At 45.0% G+C, this 13,644-nt stretch overlaps 1 pseudogene; it reads right to left on the bottom strand.

Annotated features, from left to right (window-relative positions):
• Positions 1 to 1,554: 1,554 nt before the first annotated feature.
• On the bottom strand, positions 1,555 to 2,184 carry LOC101143991 (large ribosomal subunit protein uL13-like; annotated as a pseudogene).
• Between the last annotated feature and the right edge of the window lie 11,460 nt (positions 2,185 to 13,644).

Genomic DNA, 13,644 nt, shown 5'->3' with positions numbered 1-13,644 from the left:
TTTCACCCAGGCTGGAGTGCAGTGGCACAATATGGCTCACTGTAGCCTCAAACTCCTGGACTCAAGGGATCCTCCCACCTCAGCCTCCTGAATACCTGGAACTACAGGCATGCACCACCACACAGGGCTAAATTTTTTTATTTTAATTGTTATAGAGATAGGGTCTGCCTATATTGCTCAGGCTGGTCTGGAACTCCTGGGCTCTAGTGATCCATCCACCTCAGCCTCTCAAAGTGCTAGGATTACAGGTACTCGCCACCATGTCCAACTATCTTCATGGAATTTTTGACCTCAATCTCCTGGACTTGTTTTTTCTCCTCCCCATCACTGCAGAAGCAAACATATTTCAAATATTTCCACCATAAGTTTGTCAAGTTCTAGAACTTCACAAAAATAGAATCACATGGCATGTGCTTTTTGGTGTTATGCTTCTTTCACTCAGCATGATGTTTTTGAGATTCCTTTGTGTTGTTGCATGTGTCAGAGTTCACTTCTTTTTATTGCTGTGTAATATTTTATTTTGTAAATAGAGCACAGTTTGTTTCTATACCCTCCTCTTGATGAACACGTGGATTGTTTCCAGTTTTTAACTATTATGAATATCACTGTATGAACATTCATGTATACATATTTATGTGGACATATATTTTCATTTCACTGGCATAATTACCTAGGAGTAGGATTACTGGGCCATATGCTAAATGTATGTTTAACTATAAGGTACTCCAACTGTTGTACAAGTGGCTGTCCCCTTTTGCATTCCCACTAGCAATGAATAAGAGTTCTAGTGGCTCCACATCTTTGTCAACACTTGGTATTGTCAGTCTTTTTAATTTGTATCCATTCTTGTCTATATATAGTGGTATGTCACTTTCTTTTTTTTTTTTTTTTTTTTTTTGAGATGGAGTCTTATTCTGTTGCCCAGGCTAGAGTACAGTAGTGCAGCTTTGATCTCCTGGTCCACCTCAGCCTTCAAGTAGCTGAGACCACAGGCATGCGCACCACCATGCTCAGCTAAATTACTGACTTTTTCCCCACTAAAAACTTTATATTAGTTAAAACGAATTTTAGGCTGGGCATGGTGGCTCATGCCTGTAATCTCAACACTTTAGGGAGCCAACACAGGAGGATTGCTTGAGTCCATGAGTTCGAGACCAGCCTGGAGACTTAGTGAAAGCCATCTCTACAAAAAAAATGTAAAAAGTAGCTGTGTGTGGTGGTGCATGCCTGTGGTACCAGCTACTCAGGAGGCTGAAGTTAGAGGATCTCTTGAGCCTAGGAGGTCAAGGCTTCAGTAAGCTGTGATCATGCCATTTACAAAACTTAAACCTAGTCTCAAAAAAACTTAAAAATTAAAACATTTTAAAAACTAGGTTTAAAAGTTTTATAATGGCTGGGCATGGTGACTCACACCTGTAATCCCAATACTTTCAGAGGCTGGGGTGGATCACTTGAGCCCAGGGGTTGGAGGCTTTGAGCCCAGCCACATCTTTGTCTTTTCTTTTTTTCTTTTCTTTTCTTTTTTTTTTTTTGAATTAACAGTCTTTACTGGGCTCAGACCAGGAGTCTGTGGGTCTTCAGGACCTCTGTGTATTTGTCAGTTTTCTTCTCCACGTTCTTCTCAGCCTGTTTCCGTAGCCTCATGAGCTGTTTCTTCTCCCGGTAGTGGATCTAGGCCTTTTCCTTCCTCTTCTCCAGGGTAGCTGTCACTGCCTGGTACTTCCAGCCAACCTCGTGCGCCAGGCGCCCCAGATAGGCAAACTTTCTTGTCGGCTTCAGACGCACGACCTTGAGGGCAGCAGGAACCACCATCCGCTTTTTCTTGTCGTAGAGCGGTGAGATGCCGTCAAACACCTGGAGGTGGTCCAGGGCGGCCTGGCCCCGCTTGGTCTTGTGGGGCAGCATGCCTCGCACGGTCCACCGGAAGATGCAGCTGGGGGTCCGGAAGCTGCAGCTGGGGGTCCGGAAGAGTTAGGAGCCTCGCAAAGGGTTGGTGTTCATCTGCTTGCAGAGGAAAGCCAGGTACTTCAACTTATTTCTGTAGAAATTGCCAGAAATGTTGATGCCCTCGCAGCGTACGACCACCACCTTCCAGCCCAACATTACCTGCTTAGCCACGATGGCCGCCAGGCGGCCCAGGAGATGGCCTCGACCATCGAGGACTGGGACCTGCACCTCCGCCATCTTCGGCAGCCGCCTGGGAAAGCACATCTTTTTATTTTTCTAACAGTTAACAGACAAGGAAAGCGCCACAGGCACTGGTACTAGTAACAATAGCTAATATTTCTATGACATGTGTTGTCACTTAAAAATAGTATTAAGGCAAAAAATTAGCCAGGTGTCGTGGCGGGCGCCTGTAGTTCCAGCTACTCAGGAGGCTGAGGCAGGAGAATGGCGTGAATCGGTGAGGCGGAGCTTGCAGTGAGCCTATATCGCGCCACTGCACTCCAGCCTGGGCGACAAAGCAAGGCTCTGTCTCAAAAAAAAAAAAAAAAAAAAAAAATAGTATTAAAGGCCGGGCCCTGTGGCTCATGCCTGTAATCCCAGCACTTTGGGAGGCTGAGGTAGGTGGATCACCTGAGGTCAGGATTTCCAGACCAGTCTGGCCAACATGGTGAAATCCCGTCTCTACTAAAAATACAAAATTAGGCCAGGTGCGGTGGCTCATGCCTGTAATCCCAGCACTTTGGGAAGAGGAGGCGGGCGGATCGCCTGAGGTCAGGAGTTTGAGACCTGCCTGGCCAACATGGTGAAACCCCATCTCTACTAAAAATGCAAAAACTAGCCAGGCATGGTGGCAGTCGCCTGTAATCCCAGCTGCTTGGGAGGCCAAGGCAGGAGAATCGCTTGAACCCAGGAGGCAGAAGTTGCAGTGAGCCGAGATCGCACCGCTGCACTCCAGCTTGAGCAACAGAGTGAGACTCCGTCTCAAAAAAAAAAAAAAAAAAATTAGTCGGGCATGGTGGCGCATGCCTGTAATCCCAAGTACTTGGGAGGCTGAGGCAGGAGAATCGCTTGAATCCGGGAGGCAGAGGTTGCGGTGAGCCGAGATCGTGCCAATGCACTCCAGCCTGGGCAACAAGAGTGAAACTCCGTCTCAAAAAAAAAATATATATATATATGTATACATATAGTATTAAGTTATTTAATTGTTCCAACAATTTCATGAAGGAGGAATTCTTATCCTCATTTTACAGAAGAGGAATCTGAGCTCCAGAGAAGGTATGTAATTTGCCCCAAATCATACACATAGTAACTAGCTGAGCTAAGATACATACTCAGTCTGTGTCCAGAGCTTGTATACTTTACCAAAATGCTAAATCAACCCAGCAAGTGACTTTTTTGCACACTATCTGTATTATTTTATGTTAATATTTTTCTGTTAAGTGGTGTGGTAAAGGATCTTGTTTTTCTTTTAGTAAATTTAAAGAAAAAATTAGGCTGGGCCTGGTGGCTCAGGCCAGATGTGGTGGCTCATGCCTGTAATCCCAACACTTTGGAAGGCTGAGGTGGGAGGATTGCTGAAGGCCAGGAGTTTGAGACCAGCCTGGGCAATATGTTGAGACCCTGTCTCTACAAAAATCAACATATATATGTATATAATACATATGTTGTTCAGGCTGGTCTTGAAGTCCTGGACTCAGGTGAACCCCCTTCTTTAGCCTCCTGAGTAGCTGGGATTATAGGCATGCCTCCATGCCTAGCTATGTAAGAGATCTTAGAAAGCACAGGAGCAGAGCCAGGGCCCTAGCCTTGGAGGCTCAAGTGTTTGCCATTCGCCCATGCTGCCTCCCTGCACTTGGGTACTTCCTCAGTTTGGACACTGCCACTCTTTGGCATCTGCAGATAGGGGAGTCCCCAGGATGATTCCTACAGGTAGCAATTGTGCTTCCAGGGAATTGCATCCCATTCTTTTGCCTCTGCATCACTTACCAAATCATATCCCTAACATTTTTTTAAAAATTTCTTTTTAGAGACAGGATCCAGCTCTGTTGTCCAGGCTGGAGTGCAGAGGGGTGATCACAGCCCACTGCAGTCTTGAACTCCTCTGCTCAAGCAATCCTCCAGCCTCAGCCTCCAGAATAGCTAGGACTACAGGTGTGTACCACCATGCCCAGCTAATTAAAACCTTTTTTTTTTTTTTTTTTTTTTTTTGTAGATACAGGGTCTCGTTATGTTGCTCTGACTGGTCTCAAAATCCTGGCCTCAAGTGATCCTCCTGCCTTGGTTTCCCAAAGGGCTGGGATTACAGCCATGTGCCACCATGCCCAGCCCTGATCATGCCTTTACTAATACACCCAATTCTCAACTACCTGTCATGGCAGGAATATAATCTGATAAATTTAGCCAATGGTCTCCTCCTGGTACAGCCAAATTTACTGAACCCTACTGTGGAAACCGTATGTTAGACTCCATAAGAACATACACAATATATATACAATATCTGCTATCATCAAAAACTACTATCAAAAAGTACTATCATCAACTAATATTTACTAAATCTCTAAAAAGTTTCAGTGTAGACCAAATTTTACACACATAATTGACCCCAATGCCCCCTTTGCCCCTCCTTCTGGGAACTTTTTTTTCTTTAGTATTATTATTGTTTTAATTTATCTGGAGAGACAGGGTCTCACTATGTTGCCCAGGCTGGCTTTGAACTCCTGCGCTCAAGTGATCCTCCCACCTCAGCCTGCCAAAGTGCTCGGATTACAGGTGTGAGCTACTGAATCCAGCCTTCTTTTTTTTTAAATGTCTTTTTTTCTGAAAAGAATGCTATCTTTTATTTTCCTTTATATATTTAATAAACGTATTGGGTGGTTTCTTGTCCAAAATGATTGTATTATGATAAGAAGGAAGACAGCGTTTATGTAGACTCGGGGATCTTGACTTCTAGGGTCCTCTTTGTTGCTTATCAGCTAAGTGACCTTCAGCAAGTGAGTTAAACTCTCTGAGCCTCTTTGCAAATCTGTAAAGGACAAATAATAATTGTATCCACATTGAGTTGTTGTGGAAATCAAATGAGATAACAAAATGCTTTGAAAATTCTAACCTTGGCCAGGCACAGCGGCTCAAACCTGTAATCCCAGCACTTTGAAGGTCAAGATGAGAGGATCGCTTGAGCCCAGGAGTTCAAGACCAGCCTGGGCAACATAGTGAGACTCCATCTTAAAAAAGGAGAGAGAACATTCTAATCTTTTTGAGAGCTATAAAAGAAAGAACTTGGGGCTGGTCATGGTGGCTCACACCTTTAATCCCAGCACTTTGAGAGGCCGAAGTGGGCAAATTGCTTGAGCCCAGGAGTTTGAGACCAGCTTGGGCAACATGACAAAACCCTGTCTCTACAAAAAATACAAAAACAGGCCAGGTGCGGTGGCTCACGCCTGTAATCACAGCACTTTGGGAGGCTGAGGTGGGTGGATCACGAGGTCAGGAGTTCAAGACCAGCCTGGCCAATATGGTGAAACCCCGTCTCTACTAAAAATACAAAAATTAGCTGGGCGTGGTGGCACGCATCTGTAGTCCCAGCTACTCGGGAGGGTGAGGCAGGAGAATTGCTTGAACCTGGGAGGCAGAGGTTGCAGTGAGCTGAAATCATGCCACTGTACTCCAGCCTGGCTGACAGAACAAGACTCCATCTCAAAAAAAAAAAAAAAAAAAATTAGCCAGGCGTGATGGCACTCACCTGTAGTCCCAGCTACTCAAGAGGCTGAGGTAGGAGGCTCACTTGAGCCTGGGAGGCTGAGGCTACATGAGCCAAGATCACACTACTGCACTCTAGCCTGGCGACAAAGTGAGACCCTGTAAGAAAGGGGCCGGGCGTGCTGGCTCATGCCTGTAATCCCAACACTTTGGAAGGCTGAACCAGGAGGATTGCTTGAGCCTAGGAAGGAGTTCAAGACCATCCTGGGTGACATAGTGAGACCCCGTCTCAAAAAAAAAAAAATAATTGGCTGGGTGCAGTGGCTCATACCTATAATCCCAGCACTTTGGGAGGCCAAGGCTGGTGGATCGCCTGAGGTCAGGACTTCGAGACCAGCCTGACCAACATGGAGAACCCCCCGTCTCTACTAAAAATACAAAATTAGCCTGGTGTGGTGGTGCATGCCTATAATCCCAGCTACTTGGGAGGCTGAGGCAGGAGAATCACTTGAACCTGGGAGGCAGAGGTTGCGGTGAGCCAAGATCACGCCACTGCACTCCAGCCTGGTCAACAGAGCGAGACTCTGTCTCAAAAAAAAAAAAAAAAAAAAAAAAATTAACTAATTAATTAAATAAGAGAGAGGGGGAAAAAAACGAACTTGAACTTCAGAGTCAAAAGGTCTGGATTCCTGGCTTCACTGAGCATGTGACGAAGGGTCAGTGATGACAAAGCCACATGGAGGAGCTGGAGGTTGGGGAGGCTAACACAGCTAAGAGGGCCCGGATCCTGACCCCAGGCCTGGCCCTGTGTTCATTCACATTCTTTCTTCAGCAAAATCACAAGTTAATACAAGTTATGGACCTCCTTGAATAATCAAACCAAAATTGTCAAACGGTCAGATTTCAGAGATTTACACAGAGGAGGCCTTGATTGGCAGGAAGAGAGCATTCTTGAAGACAGATATGATAATTCAATTGTCTCATTCATTCATCCCTCAGCCAACTTTCACTGACTGCAGTGTTAGCTGCTAGGCATTATTTCCAATGCTGGGGATATAAAAACAAGAGGGTTAATGGTGCTTCTAAAAATGTTTCCTTGTGCGGAGGAGACTTGAGGTTAGGGACATGGTTGGCAAATCCTGGCTGACGGGGTGGAGGAATCTTGTCTTGGGGAGGGTTGATAGAGATCAGGAACAAGGAAAGGGGAGGCCCTCAAGCATCCCTCAAAAAAGACCCAATTTCCGTCATTAAGAGTGTGTTATCTAGTGCAGGAGACAGAAATAGAAACCAAGAATGACAGTAAGAATGTGATAGTTGTGGCCGGGCACAGTGGCTCACGCCTGTAATCCCAGCACTTTGGGAGGCCGAGGCGGGCAGATCACCTGAGGTTGGGAATTCGAGACCAGCCTGACCAACATGGAGAAACCCTGTCTCTACTAAAATTACAAAATTGGCTGGGAGTGGTGGCACATGCCTGTAATCCCAGCTACTCGGGAGGCTGAGGCAGGAGAATCGCTTGAGCCTGGGAGGCAGAGGTTGCAGTGAGATGAGATCGCGCCATTGCACTCTAGCCTGGGCAACAAGAGCGAAACTCCGTCTCAAAAAAATAAAAAATAAAAAAGTGTGATAGTTGTATGAAGGAGATAGACACATAGTGATCTGAAAACACACACGAAACATCAAACACACACAAAACATCAAATAGGAAGAGACGCCAAGATAGGGAAGAGCACTGCAGCCTAAGGGGAATCATGGAAATGCATGATTTGTTAGAATTTAGTCTATGCATTCATTATTCCTCTTTCTTGCTTTCAACAACACCTCACTTCACACAATACCCTACAGTTAACAGGTACTTTCACAGTCTGTGTTTCATTTGATTTAATGAAAATACAAATGAAAGATGATAATTCCCGTGTTATAGATGAGGAAATAGGCACAGAGAAGTGACCAAAGTCACGTCTTATAAACAGCAGGTTGCAAATTACAGCATAGTTTTTCTGACTCAGTCAAAAGCACTTTTCTAGCATGACTAAGTGACTTAATGATCAATCTTATAAGAACATTCTGATTTTAACCTTCAATAATCTAATTTCACCTTTTTTTTTATTTTTTAACCCTCTGTTGACCATTTTTTTTTTGTTCTAGAACATAATAAGTATCTGGAGTCTGTGCCACTGTGATTTGAACAAGCAAGAACATGAAGTTGCTTCTGTGACCCGAAGGCCTCATATTTTCAAAGATGCTATAATTATAGTCCAGCTGCGTTCTACCCTCAGGAAAGAGTCTTGCAGATTCCGCAACTGTCAAATGAGGGGCTTGGGCTACAATCACTCAGTGTTAACATTCTATGATTCGTTTTTATAACCATCAGTGTGATTTAAAAGTGTACATTAAGCAGATAGACACACACTGAAAAAAAATATATGAACAATTATAAATTTAAAAAGTTAGTAATTGGTATCTTTGGGTAATTGAGTCATATTTATCTTTTTTCTTCTTTTTGCTTAAGTATATACCTTTTGTTTTTTCCTCTCTTTTCTCTCTCATCTTTATTTTTAACAGCATGGATAGCTTACATAATTTAGGTAACAAATATATAGTTCTATTTAGTTCTGAAACTGTCAAAAATGTCAGTGCTTGGCAAAATCTAGCATAATTATAGCTAGATATTTTCCTTCTTTTTTTAAAAGAATTTTTAGTTTGGCCGGGCGCAGTGGCTCACGCCTGTAATCCCAGCACTTTGGGAGGCCGAGACGAGCGGATCACGAGGTCAGGAGATCGAGACCATCCTGGCTAACATGGTGAAACCCCGTCTCTATCAAAAATACAAAAAATTAGCCGGGTGTGGTGGCGGGCACCTGTAGTCCCAGCTACTCTGGAGGCTGAGGCAGGAGAATGGTGTGAACCTGGGAGGCGGAGCTTGCAGTGAGCCGAGATCGCGCCACTGCACTCCAACCTGGGCGACAGAGCGAGACTCCGTCTCAAAAAAAAAAAAAAAAATTTAGTTCATTTATATATTTAGAGATGGGGTCTCAGTATGTTACCCAGTCTGGAGTGCAGTGGCACAATCACAGCTAACTGCAGCCTCCACCTCCAGGACTCAGGTGATCCTTCCACCACAGCCTCCTGAGTAGCTGGAACTCAAGGCTCGTGCCATCATGCCCAGCTAATTTTTGTATTTTCTGTAGAGACAGGTTTTTGCCATGTTGCACAAGTTGGTATCAAACTCCTGGGCTCAAGTGATCTTCCTGCCTCAGCTTCCCAAAGTGTTAAGATTTCAGGCATGAGCCAGTGCACCTGGCTGAATTTTTGACAATATATGTTAATTCAGTCAGTTTTTATATATAGCCAAAAAAATTACTTGGCTGATTATCATCAGAAGATACCCTGATTTCTAAGTTATTCCCCATCTTTATGACATGACCATGCCAAGGTGCATAAAACCCAGATTTTTCCTCAAAGGGCTTATAGTTTAGTGGAGTTTAGTTTTATGAGGTTGGTAGTGGTTAGGTTTTGAAGGTAAAAATTGTGTCAAGTCACAATGATCCCTGAAAATACTTAAATCATCTCCAAATATAGTATATATGGGCATACCATATTATTGCATTTATGATCAAAGAAGAGGCTACTAAGTCTATATTGGTTTTCTAGGGTCCTCAATTTTTTTAATTCCTTGGAGATACTATGCACTTGTCTGGCTCTATGATCTCTAAATTCACTTATTGTCATTCAGATCATCACATGGAGTGATTTGTTTGCCTCATTACTTGAGAGCATTATTGTCATTCATTACCTTGAGTAATGAGTAATAAAATTTTTCCTTCATTCTTTCTCTCCCTCTTCTTATTTATTCCTTACAATCCACATAAGTTCACACTGCACATATGTAATATCATCTATTTTTTGAGGTGGAGTCTCTCTCTGTTGTGCAGGCTGGAGTGCAGTGGCACAATCTCAGCTCACTGCAACTTCCGCCTCTGGATTCAAGTGGTTCTCTTGCCTCAGCCTCCCCAGTAGGTGGGATTACAGGCGTGCACCACAATGCCCAGCTAATTTTTATATTTTTAGTACAGAGGAGGTTTTACCTTGTTGGTCAGGCTGGTCTCGAACTGCTGACCTTAAGTGATCCGCCTCCCTTGGCCTCCCAAAGTGCTGGGATTACAGGTGTGAGCCACTGCACCTGGCCTCAATATCATTTTAAGAGGGTGTTATTTATTCACAAATAACTGCGAAATAAGACAAGAGTTGTGTAAAAAAAAAAAAAAAGACTAGCAGCTGAGGTAGATTAGGAAAAATGGAAAAGATTAGGAAAAAGCTGATATGTCACCTGGGCTTGTATTCACTGAAATGTATTTATTTGTTGTTTGTTTTTGAGACAGGGTCTCACTGTCACCCAGGCTAGAGTGCAGAGGCACGATCACGGCTTACTGCAGCCTCAACCTCCTGGACCGAGGCAATCCTCCAGCCTCAGCCTCCCAAGTAGCTGAGACTACAAGTGCATGCCACCACGCTTGGCTAATTTTTTGTATTTTTTGTAGAGACGGGGTCTCGCCACGCTGTCCCAGCTGGTCTCTTAACTTCTGGGCTCGAGCAATCCTCCCACCTTGGCCCCACAAAGTGCAAAGATTACAGACGTGAGCCACTGCACCTGGCCTAATCCTTAAAACACATCTGAGAGGTTGGTACTATGATCTATAGTTTTTAAATGAATAATTGAAGCTCAGAGAGGTTAAGTAATTTGCACCAACCTAGAAAGCTAGGAGGGTTCAGGAAAAAGACCATCAGTGCCCGACATCAGAGTCTGGGTTTTCTTTGGACAGTGGAGGAGCTGCTAAAGCCGTCTGAGCAGAGGCATAGTGTGATCAAAGTTGTGCTTTTTTTTTTTTTTTCTTCTGGAGACAGGGTCTCTGTCACCCAGGCTGGAATGCAGTAGTATGGTCTCAGCTCACTGCAACTTCCACCTCCCGGGTTCAAGCCATTCTCGTGCCTCAGCCTCCTGAGTAGCTGAGACTACAGGTATGCGCCACCATGCCCAGCTAATTTTTGTATTTTTAGTGGAGATGGGGTTTCACCATGTTGACCAGGCTGGTCTCGAACTCCTGACCTCAGGTGATCTGCCCACCTCGGCCCAAAGTGCTGGAATTACAGGCATGAGCAACTGTGCCCGACCCAAAGTTGTGCTTTATCTGAGGTGGCAAAGAAAGGATGCAGTTAAATCAGTTTGAAAGGTATTGCATTAGTGTACAGCAGAGGTGATGACACTGTGCATAACTCATTAGCACAGATACTGTGGGAATGGGGAAGGATAACTCGATGCACAGTTAGCAACTCACTGGGCATAGGAGGAGGTAGGGAGGGGATATTATCAATTTTTTTATTTTTTTTAAATTCTGAGTGCATAGAATAATGTAACAAATGAACTTGTATCTACTCTGAGGCTTGATTTATACTGAGAAACTTTGCAGCTTATAAATTCAAAATACTTAATATTCCTGTATCAAAGACACAAGCCAAATATAGATGAAAGCAAACATTGAGCCAGGTGTGGTGGCTCACACCTGTAATCCCAGTACTTTGGGAGGCCAAGGCGGGTGGATCACCAGAGGTCAGGAGTTCGAGGCCAGCCTGGCCAACATGGTGAAACCCTGTCTCTACTAAAAATACAAAAATTAGCTGGATGTGGTGGCACACGTCTGAGGTCCTAGCTATTCGGGAGGCTGAGGCAGGAGAATCACTTGAACCCAGGAGGCGGAGGTTGCAGTGAGCTGAGATTGTGCTACTGCACTCCAGCCTGGGCCACAGAGTGAGACTCTGCCTCAAAAACAAAACAAAACAAAAGAAAACAAAGCAAAGGACATGGAATCATTGTTTCTTTTTTTACATGCTATAAGACAGTTAATCTAACTTATTATTTAAGTTATGATTAATCCCTATGTCTCATCAATGACGGTCTCTATTTTCGTGTATTCAACTTTGGGCCACTTCATTTGGGGCTACCCCCAAAGCTGTGTCTTTCTTTTTTTTTTTGAGATGGAGTCTTGCTCTGTCGCCCAGGCTAGAGTGCGGTGGCACGATCTTGGCTCATTGCAACTCTGCCTCCGGGGTTCAAGCGTTTCTCCTGCCTCAGCGTCCTGAGTAGCTGGGATTACAGTAGCACTCACCATGCCCGGCTAACTTTTGTGTTTTTAGTAGAGATGAGGTTTCACCATGTTAGTCAGGCTGGTCTCGAACTCCTGACCTTCGGATCCTCCTGCCCCAGACTCCCAAAGTGCTGGGATTACAGGCGTGAGCCACTGTGCCTGGCCAGCTGTGTCTTTTATACACTTGTTGCATAAGATGATTTTGAGAGATTATGGGTTGGTAGTCTTGCCTGCCAGCTGCTACTCCTGGGGGAAAGAGCTAGGTCTCCCTTCTGCCTAGCCCAGAAAAACTGTGCTGCCAAGTAAAAGGGTTAGCACTTTGCTGTTACTAGTGTAGACCACCAGCAGCAGCCTTGGCATCACCTGAGAGCTAGTTAGAAAGCAGGCAAGGCAGGCGAAGTGGCTCATGCCATAATTCCAGCACTTTGAGAGGCCAAGGTGGGAGGATTGCTTGATCCCAAGTTTGAGACCAGCCTGGGCAACGCAGTGAGACCTCATCTCTATTTAAAAAAAACACACCAAGGCCAGGAGTGGTGGCTCACGCCTGTAATCCCAGCACTTTGGGAGGCTGAGGCGGGTGGATCACGAGGTCAGGAGGTCGAGACCATCCTGGCTAACACGGCGAAACCCCATCTCTACTAAAAATACAAAAAATTAGCCGGGCGTGGTGGCAGACGCCTGTAGTCCCAGCTACTTGGGAGGCTGCGGCAGGAGGATGGCGTGAACCTGGGAGGCAGAGCTTGCAGTGAGCTGAGATCACGCCACCGCCCTCCAGCCTGGGCGACAGAGTGAGACTGTGTCTCAAAAAAACAAAAAAACAAAAAAACCCACACTGACTAGGCACGGTGGCTCACACCTGTAATCCCAGCACTCTGGGAGGCTGAGGTGGGCGGATCATCTGAGGTCAGGAGTTTGATACCAGCCTGGCCGACATGGCAAAACCCTGTTTCTACTAAAAATACAAAAATTAGCTGCGCCTGGTGGCGCACCCCTGTAACCCCAGATACTCAGGAGGCTGAGACAGGAGAAATGTTTGAACCCAGGAGGCGGAGGTTGCAGTGAGCCAAGATTGTGCCACTGCACTGCAGCCTGGGTGACAAGAGTGAAACTCCACCTCACATACACACACGCACACACACACTAGCTGGGTGTGGTGGCATGTGCCTGTAGTCCCAGCTACTTGCAAGGCACAGGTGGCAGAATCCCTTAAGCCCAGGAGGTCGAGGCTGCAGTGAACCATGATCATGCCTCTGCACTAGAGCCTGGGTGACAGAGCAGAACCCTGTCCAAAAAAAAAAAAAAGAAAGAAAAGCAGACAACTGGGCAGGATGTGCGTTTTAAACAAGACCCCCAGGTGATTCCTGTGCATATTAAAGTTTGAGAAGCACTGGGCTAGCACGTGGATTGGGGATTTGCTCCTGTTTCAGAGAAAGCCTAGGTTCTGCAGGAGAACCATGAATACTGATTAATTGCTGTGGAGTTCCTCAGGATTTCAAAGGAGATGTCAGGCCCTGAAGTTACGTTTTTAAAAGGCCTAGAGTAGGACAAAGAAAGGTTTATAGTCTTATGTGCATTTAATTGAGGGTATTGAAAACAAAACAAAACACTGCTCGTGGAGCACGTGCCCTGGTCTCCCGGCAAGTCGCCTCAGAACTTTGCCTCTCAAAAAACCTGTTGAAAGATTATGTGAATGAGTTTAAAGGTTTCTTTGACTTTTGGACAATACACGTTTTGAGGAGTTGAAAAACTCTCATTGGTGAAAAAAAAGTGGGGGGCAGGGGATGGGGGTTGGAGACTAGTTGTTTTTCTTTTTCTTTTTTTTTTTTTTTTTAATTTTGAGACGGGGTCTCACTCTGTC

Source organism: Gorilla gorilla, chromosome 7, assembly GCF_029281585.2.
Source record: "Gorilla gorilla gorilla isolate KB3781 chromosome 7, NHGRI_mGorGor1-v2.1_pri, whole genome shotgun sequence".
In the NCBI taxonomy this organism is placed as follows: domain Eukaryota; kingdom Metazoa; phylum Chordata; class Mammalia; order Primates; family Hominidae; genus Gorilla; species Gorilla gorilla.
This window is presented reverse-complemented; position numbering and strand designations above follow the sequence as displayed.